Source organism: Hippopotamus amphibius, chromosome 3 (assembly GCF_030028045.1).
Source record: "Hippopotamus amphibius kiboko isolate mHipAmp2 chromosome 3, mHipAmp2.hap2, whole genome shotgun sequence".
Lineage (NCBI taxonomy): Eukaryota > Metazoa > Chordata > Mammalia > Artiodactyla > Hippopotamidae > Hippopotamus > Hippopotamus amphibius.
The window spans coordinates 185,408,535-185,416,801 of record NC_080188.1 but is presented as its reverse complement, the minus strand read 5'-3'; the positions used below and the strand labels follow the sequence as shown (position 1 = coordinate 185,416,801).

At 37.5% G+C, this 8,267-nt stretch overlaps 1 protein-coding gene across 1 annotated transcript in view; it reads left to right on the top strand.

Moving 5' to 3' along the window:
• The first annotated feature begins 4,129 nt into the window (after positions 1-4,129).
• Positions 4,130-8,267, top strand: part of KCTD3 (potassium channel tetramerization domain containing 3) — a 67,524-nt gene continuing 63,386 nt past the window's right edge. Inside the window, exon 1 of the mRNA XM_057728295.1 lies at positions 4,130-4,148. The gene's annotated coding sequence lies outside the window, so the exon portion shown is untranslated. The remainder of the gene's footprint in view (positions 4,149-8,267) is intronic.

Sequence of the window (8,267 nt, the reverse complement as noted above, 5' to 3'; positions counted from 1 at the left end):
TATTATAGCCAAAGTAGTTTTAGTTCTTGCTATACTTTAAGGAACTATTGGTACTCAATTTTGTTTAAATAGGAACCATGTATTTATATCTGGTTGTATTTAAGATTTCAAAGTTTATAAGATATCCCAATCTACTGTATCCTATGTCAATAACTAACCCACATTTCTGTAAATCAGAAACAAATTAAATATGCTGCGCAACGTCAGGGGTAAATGGGAAGAACAACCCCAACCATGGGCGTTTCCTCTGGACAAGGTGAAAGAAAATTATATTGCTTCCTTTCTACCTGTAGTGACAACGTGGGGAGAAAGTTCTGCCTAAGAATTTGATGAAAGGTAAAGAAAATTTAATTTCAAAGCTTCTACTAATTGTTTGTCTAAAGGTGATGATAGCACTGTTCCTCAGAATGTTACAATAATGGGACTAATCTCTTAAGCATCAGTAGGCACTGGCCATGACCTAGATGACAAACTCTACTTATAAGAGGCTAGATAGCAAGCATTTTATGCTTTGCAGGCCATAGAGTCTCTGTCGTGACTACTTGTCCTTGCATTGAAGTGCAAAAGCAGCCAGAAAAAAACAGGTAGGGCTGTGTTCCAATACAACTTTATGTGCGCATAAATCTTTATTTACAAAGATATATGGTAGGTCAGATTTGGCCTGTGGGCCATTGCTTACTGATGACTGGTCTAGAAATAAGAAGATAAAGAAAGGAGAATTGAAACAGTTCCACCACGTAAAGTTAATCTCCATCGTGGATTAGGGAAATTTTAGGAGATTATAGTGTCATTATTATAAGTATTATCACTGAGAATTGTTTGTTTTACCTTAGGGAGGTGTGTGTGTGTGTGTGTTGGGTGGGGAGGTGGAGAGTGGGGTAAAGATATTAAGTAAAGGGAGTTGAATACAGGCACTGTTGGGACTTCTCTAGTGGTCCAGTGGTTAAGACTCCACGCTGCCAGTGCAGGGGGCAGGGGTTTGATCCCTGCTGGGGGAACTAAGATCCTGCATGCCACATGGTTTGGCCAAGATAACAAAAAGGCACTGTTTAGAGAAGTGAGCGCAGATTTGAGGGATCATAAGGAATGTTAATGTACACAGGGACTAGGAACAACAGAAAGCCATTTCCCCTGTGTTAGGGGAAGACACGGTCCGCCTATTTATTAGGAGCCTATTGAAACCGAGAACTCTGAAAGAGAGGTACGTTAATTATGTGTGGCCACTGAAGAACACAGGCACTTCCAGAATGAGGGAGCCACACGGAACAATAAACACCCTGACTGCTGTCTCCCAGTGAAGTGAATCTCTTGCTGGCACCTCTCACTCTCACTGGCTGACACCCATTGGAAGCGGAGGGCCAGAGAGCCCAGGTGATGCAGTCCCTAAAATCAGTTTCCCATGGGACACAGGAAGAAAGAAAAAGGCAAAAAGTAAGTTGAGGTGTACGAGAGTGGCTCAGTATTATTTCCAGGAATCACTACTGATGAGTAGAGCATTGCAGGATACACGAGGAAGTGTTCTTTTTAACAGTTCATTGGAGCCTAATTAGAAGACAGTAAGCCATGCTTACTTAAAGTGTACAACTTGCTGAGTTTGGGCATCCATGAACATTCAGAAAACCCTCACCACAATCAAAACAATGAACTTACTTATTCATTACCCTTTTGCCCTTTTGTATCCCCTTCTCTTTCCATCTCTCACCCCCAGAAAACCGCTTATCTATCTGCTTTCTAAGACTAAAGACCGGTTTACATTTTCTAGAATTTTATATAAGTGGAATCACACAGTACATACTTTTATTCGTTTGGCTTTTTTACACTGGGTGTAATTATTTTGACACATGCCATTTCTTGTGCATAGAAATAGTTCATTCATTTTTATTGCTGAGAAATATTCCTTTGTAAGGAGTGGAATTGTTTATCCATTCACCTGATGATGAACAGTTGGATTGTTTCTGGGCTTTGGCTATTACAAATAAAGCTGCTATGAATATTTGTGTGAAAGTTTTTGTAGGGACATATAAATAGCAAGTTGAATGGTGATCACCAAAAGACATGTGCAAGTCCTAATCCCTGAAACCTGTGAATGTGATCTTATTTGGATATAGATTTTTTGGAGATGTACTTAAGGACTTTGAAAGGAGATCATCTTGTATTTAGGATTTGGGGGCCATAAATCCGATGACTGTTATAAGAGAAAGGAGTAGATTTGACACACAAAGACACAGAAGCGTAGGCCATGTGAAGGCAGAGTCCTAGACTGGAGTAATGCATCTACAAGCCAAGGAATGCCAAAAATTATCGCAGCTACCAGAAGTTAGGAGAGAGGCATGAAACAGATTATTTCTTACAGCCCTCAGAAGCAATTTTGTTGACACCTTGATTTCCGGCTTCTAGCGTCCAAACTGTTTCTGTTGTTTTAAGCAACCACACTTGTGATAATTTGTTAGAGCAGTCTTCTATATATAGAAGATTAATAATAATATGCTTTCGTTACTTTGGGGTAAATACCTAGGAGTGAAATGAATGAATTATATGGTAGGTGTATGTTTAACTACTTAAGAAATTACCCAACATTTTTTTTACAAGATACTTTCTTTTTATTTTTTTTTCTATTTTATACATACTAATGTGTGTATGTCAATCCCAATCTCCCAATTCATCTGTCCCCCCCACCCCCACCCAACTGCTTTTTACAGCCGTACCATTTTATACTCTCATCAACATTGTATAAGAGTTCTAGTTGTTCCACATTTTTGCCAATATGTGATATGATCAGTTTTTAAAATTTTAGCCAGTCTATTATGGGTATAGAGAAAATTAATTGAGGTTTTAATTTGTGTTTTTTAATGATTAATGTTGTGAAGCATCTTTTCCTTTGCTTATTTTGCCTGCTGTGTATTTTCTTCATTAAATGTTTTTAAATATTTTGCCCACATTTTATTGATTGTTTGTTTTCTTATTGTTGACATTAGGGGGCTCTTTATTTTGAATACAAGCCCTTTATCAGCTGTATGATTTGCCATGGGTTCTCCCAATCTATAGTTTGTCTTTTCATTGTCTCAAAAGTATATTTCAAATTTCAGAAGTTTTTAATTTTGGTGAAGTTTATCAACTTGTTCTTCATGGATGGTGCTTTTGGTGTTGTATTTAGGCATCTTTGCCTAAATGGAGGTCACAAATTTTTCTCCAATGTTTTCTTTTCAAAGTTTTATATTTTTAGTTATATTTAGGTCTAGTCAATTTTCAGGGTTTTTTTTGGTATGTACTGTGAATTCTGAGTCAAATCTCTTTTTTAAAATATCAAACTGCTTTAGCAAAATTTTTTGAGAAAATGATTTTTTTTTAAACTGAATTACCCTTGCACCATTATAGAGATCTGTGAATCTATTTTTGGACTCCATTCTGTTCTGTTGATTCAATTTTCTCTCTTTACACCAATACCACATGATCTTGATTTCTATAGTTTTTTGTTTTTTGAACACTTTTTGAAGTCTTTATTCTGAGCCAGGCAGCATACTAAGGGCGCTACCTGGTTTGATCCTTCCAATAACTGAGTTGGGTAAATCCATTTCATAGATGGTAAAACATGCTGATGATATTCAACCTTAGCCCCAAATCACAGTCAATGGGAGAGACTGAGCTTTGTGCCCTGGCTGTCTGACTCCAGAGTGCTCCAATCACCATGCAAAAATTAGGCATCTCTCATCTCCACAGAGCTTAGTGCAGCAGCAAAGACAGCAAGCAAAGAATTGTCAGAGTCCTGGGGAAGAGCATGGATGAGAACACTTGGGGCAGAGACACTAACTCACCATATTCCCGGAGTCGAGCCACACACCAGCATGGGTGGAGAGGGGAGAGGCTGGTTGACCCCTGCATATCTGCCCTGGTTTGACCTTAGGTGTCCAGCCGGCCAGAGGGGCTCTGTGGTTCAGAGTTTCTATGTATGCCTCCTGGGCGGAAGCCACGGGACTGGGCTTCTCAGCAGTTTTCTATTTATGAGCCAAAGGCGGGGCGGGGGCCTGAGCTGCGGGGTCAGCCTCCCCTGCCCATCCCAGTTCTGGCCGCGTTCTCTCTGAGTCGTGCTGCCTTGTCAGACCCAGGAGATCTGATGCTGACGTAACTCCGGGCAAGGCCCGTTTTCAGTGGTAAGTGGGAAAATATCTCGTCTTCCCAAGGGGATGTGATCTGAGATGAGAGACGGTGTCTGCTATTGGAGAGACCGACCGCTGACCCGGTGCAGCTGCCTGCCTGCTGCTGCTGTAGCTCTCAGGACCCTAAAACCCTTGCGATGCACAGTTTCCTGGATCTTTTTCCACCTTCACGGAGTCTATGCATTTGGCTTTCCTGTGGCCTGATTGGCTTAGAGACTGAGAATCAGCACTGACTCTAGCACAGAATTTGCTTGGCTGCTGCACGGAGATCTCACTCCCGTGAGTGTTGTGTGCAGCCTCGGTGGACTTCCCAGAGGCTGCCCTTGGATTTTTATAGGTTTTAAATCAATCTTAAAATCAGATAGTGTTAGTCCTCTTTGTTCTACTTTTTAAAAGTAATTTTGGTTATTCTAGGACTTTTGTATATAAGTATGAATTTTAGAATCAGCTTGTCAATTTTTATTCAAAAAGTGCTGGAATTTTGATGGAGATTGCACTGACTCTATAGATGAATTTCTGCCTAGTTGATGTATTGAAAGAGATTAGTACATCTGTCCTTTTTTTCTTTGATCCTCTTGAATTTCTTTCAACATTGTTTTATGATGGCCAGTGTCCAAGTCTTTGCCATCTTTTTCCAAATGTATTCCTAAATATTGTTTTATGCTATTGAAAATAGTAATGCTTAAAATTTTGTTTTCTGTTATTAGTATATAAAAAATTTCATTGAATTTTGTACACTGATCTTGTATCCTGACAACTTGCTATCCTCACTTTCACTTTCCGGTAGCTTTAAAAAAAAATAGATTCTTTTGGATTTTCTCTATAGATGATGGTGTCTTTTTTAAGTAAGGATAATTATGTTTCTTATTCTCCAATCTGGAGTCTTTTCTGTGTTTTTCTTGCATTATTGCACCAACTGAAATCTCTAGTTCAATATTGAGTAGAATTGGTTAGGAAAGATAATACTCATCTTGTTCCTGGTCTTAGGAGAAAAGCATTCATTCACTCTTTAACCATTAATATGATAATAGCTGGGTTTTCACAGATGTCCTTTATCAAGTCAAGGATGTATCCTTCTATCAATAGTGTCCTGAGAGGTTTTTTTTTTAATCTGGAATAGATGTTGAATTTTTTTCCAAATGCTTTTTTTTGGTGTCATAAACAGTGGTTTTAATTTTTAATTTCTTAACATGGTGAATTACATTGACTTATTTTCAAATGTTAAGCTAACCTTGCACTTACAGGATAAATCCCACTTCATCATAGAAAATCTTATTCTTTTGGCATTTTGTTGGATTCAATGTGTTAATATTTTGTTAAACATTTATGCATCTATGTACATGAAGAATATTGGTCTGCAGTTTAATTGGGATGTCTTTTTTTGATTCTGGTATCAGGGTAGTTCTGGCCTCAGCAAATGAGTTGGAAATTCTCTATCCTTATGCTTTGCAGATGAGTTATATAGAATTAATATTACTTATTCCTTAAAAATTAGTAGAATTCACCAGGGAAGCCATCTCTGTCTGGAGTTTTCTTTGTGGGAAGATTTGAAACTACAAATTCAAATTCTGTTATAGAAATAGAGCTATTCAGCGGTGATCATTTTGTAATGTGTAGAAATATCAAATCACTATGTTGTGTATGTGGAACTAACATAGTATTGTAGGTCAATTATATTTCAAAAGCAAATCATGTATATTATATATGAAATCATGTATCATGTATGAACTATATGTTGAGAGTAAACCTTGAGAGTCTTCACCACAAGGAAAAATATCTTTCTTTTTCTTTTATTTTTATATCTATATGAGATGATGGATGTTCACATATTTACTGTGGTAATCATTCCATGTTGTATGTAAGTCAGATTATTATGCTGTATACCTTAAACTTACACAGTGCTGTATTTCAATTATATCTCAATAAAACTAGAAGAAAAATGAAATAGAGCTATTCATGTTACCTATTTCTTCTTGAAATTTGGTAGTCTGTAATTTTCAAGGAATTTGTTCATTTCATCTAAGCTGTCAAATTCATTGGCATAAAGTTTTTCATAACATCTTATTTTCCTTTAATATCATATAATCAGCAGTGATGCCCCTCTTTCATTCCTGAGATTGGTCATTTAAGTCTTCTCTCTTTTTTCCTGATTAGTCTGGCTAGAGGGTCACCAGTTTAATTGATCTTTCCCCCCAAAACTGGGGTTTGGTTATGTTGTTTCTCTGTTTTCTATTTCCACTTTGATCTTTATTATTTCTCTTCTTCTGCTTGCTTTGAATTTACTTTGCTCTTCTTTTCCTAGTTTCCTAAGGTTGACCCTGAGGTCATTGATTTTAGACCTTTCTTCTTTTCTTTTCTTTTCTTTTTTTTTTTAAATTTTAATTTATTTTTTATTTATTTTTGCTTTAGGTCTTTGTTGCTGCGCATGGGCTTTCTCTAGTTGTGGTGAGCGGGGACTACTCTTCATTGCAGTGTGCGGGCTTCTCAGTGCAGTGGCTTCTCTTGTTGCAGAGCATGGGCTCTAGGCTCACGCGCTTCAGTAGTTGTGGTGCGTGGGCTCAGTAGTTATGGCTTGCGGGCTCTAGAGGGCAGGCTCAGTAGCTGTGGAGCACAGGCTTAGTTGCTCCATGGAATGTGGGATCTTCCCAGACCAGGGCTCGAATCCATGTCCTCTGCATTGGCAGGCGGATTCTTAACCACTGTGCCACCAGGAAAGTCCCTCTTCTTTTCTAACATACAAGTTGAGTGCTAAATAGTTCTTCCAAATATTGCTTTAGTAGCATCCCATAAATTTTTATATTCAATTTCAAAACTTTCACTTTAAACAGTTTCTAATCTCCCTGTGAGCTCTACATTATTTAGAACTGTGTTATGCAGTTTCCACATATTGGGGGTTAGTCCAGAGATCCTTTTGTTATTTATTTCTTATTTAATTGCAATTGTGCCCAGAGACCATAATTTGTATAACTTGAATCTTTTAAAGTTTACTGAGACTTGTATTGTGGCCCAGAATAAGCTCTATCTTGGTAAAAGTTCTGTGAGCACCTGAAAAGAATATACATTTTGCTGTTGTAGAGTGGAATGTTTTATCAATCTCAACAGGTTATGTTGGTTGATGGTGTTGTTCAAATTTTCTGTATCTTTACTGACTTTTCATCTACTTGCTCAATGAATCATTGGAAGAGGTATATTTATCTATTATTGAGGATTTGTCTATTTCTCTTTGTAGTTCTATCACTGTTTTCTTCCTGTATTTTTAAGTTTAGATATTAATTGTATAAATGTTTTCAATTGCTATACTGTCTTAATGACCACTATAAAGTGATCCTCTTGGTCTCTAGTCGTATTTTATGTTCTGAAATCTACTTTGTCTGATATTACTATAGCTATTCCGACTTTCTTTTGATGAGTTTTAGCTATGTGTTTTAGATAGTTTGGGCTGCTGTAACAAACTACCATAGACTAGGTGTTTTATAAACAACAAGAAATTTATTTCTCACAGTTCTAGAGGCTGGAAGACCCAGATCAGAGTGCCAGGATAGTGAGGTTCTGGTGAGACCTCTCTTCTGGTTTGCAGACTCCCATCTACTTGTATCCTCACATGATAGAAAGACAGTGAGAGAGTTCTCTGTGGTCCCTTTATAAGGGCACTAATTCCATACATAAGGGCTTCATTGTCATGACCTAATTTCCTCCTAAAGACCTCAACTCCTAATGCCATCACATTGGGGGGTTAGGATTTCAAAATATAAATTTTGAGGGGAACATAAACATTCAATCCACTGCATATGGTTCATCTTTTCTCCTTCCTTTACTTTTAACTTATTTGTGTCTTTATATTTTAAAAGGATTGCTTTTAAGCAGTAGATAGTTAGGTCTTGCTTTTTTAATCCCCCTCACAAACCCTGCCTTTTAATTAGAATGCTTAGACCATTTGCATTTTTAAAAATATTTATTTATTTATTTATTTATTTATTTATTTATTTAGGCTACACCGGGTCTTAGTTCCAGCATGTGGGATCTTCACTGTGGCATGCAGAATATTTGGTTGTGGCATGCAAGATCTTTAGTTACAGCATGCGGGATATAGTTCCCTGACCGGGGATTGAACCC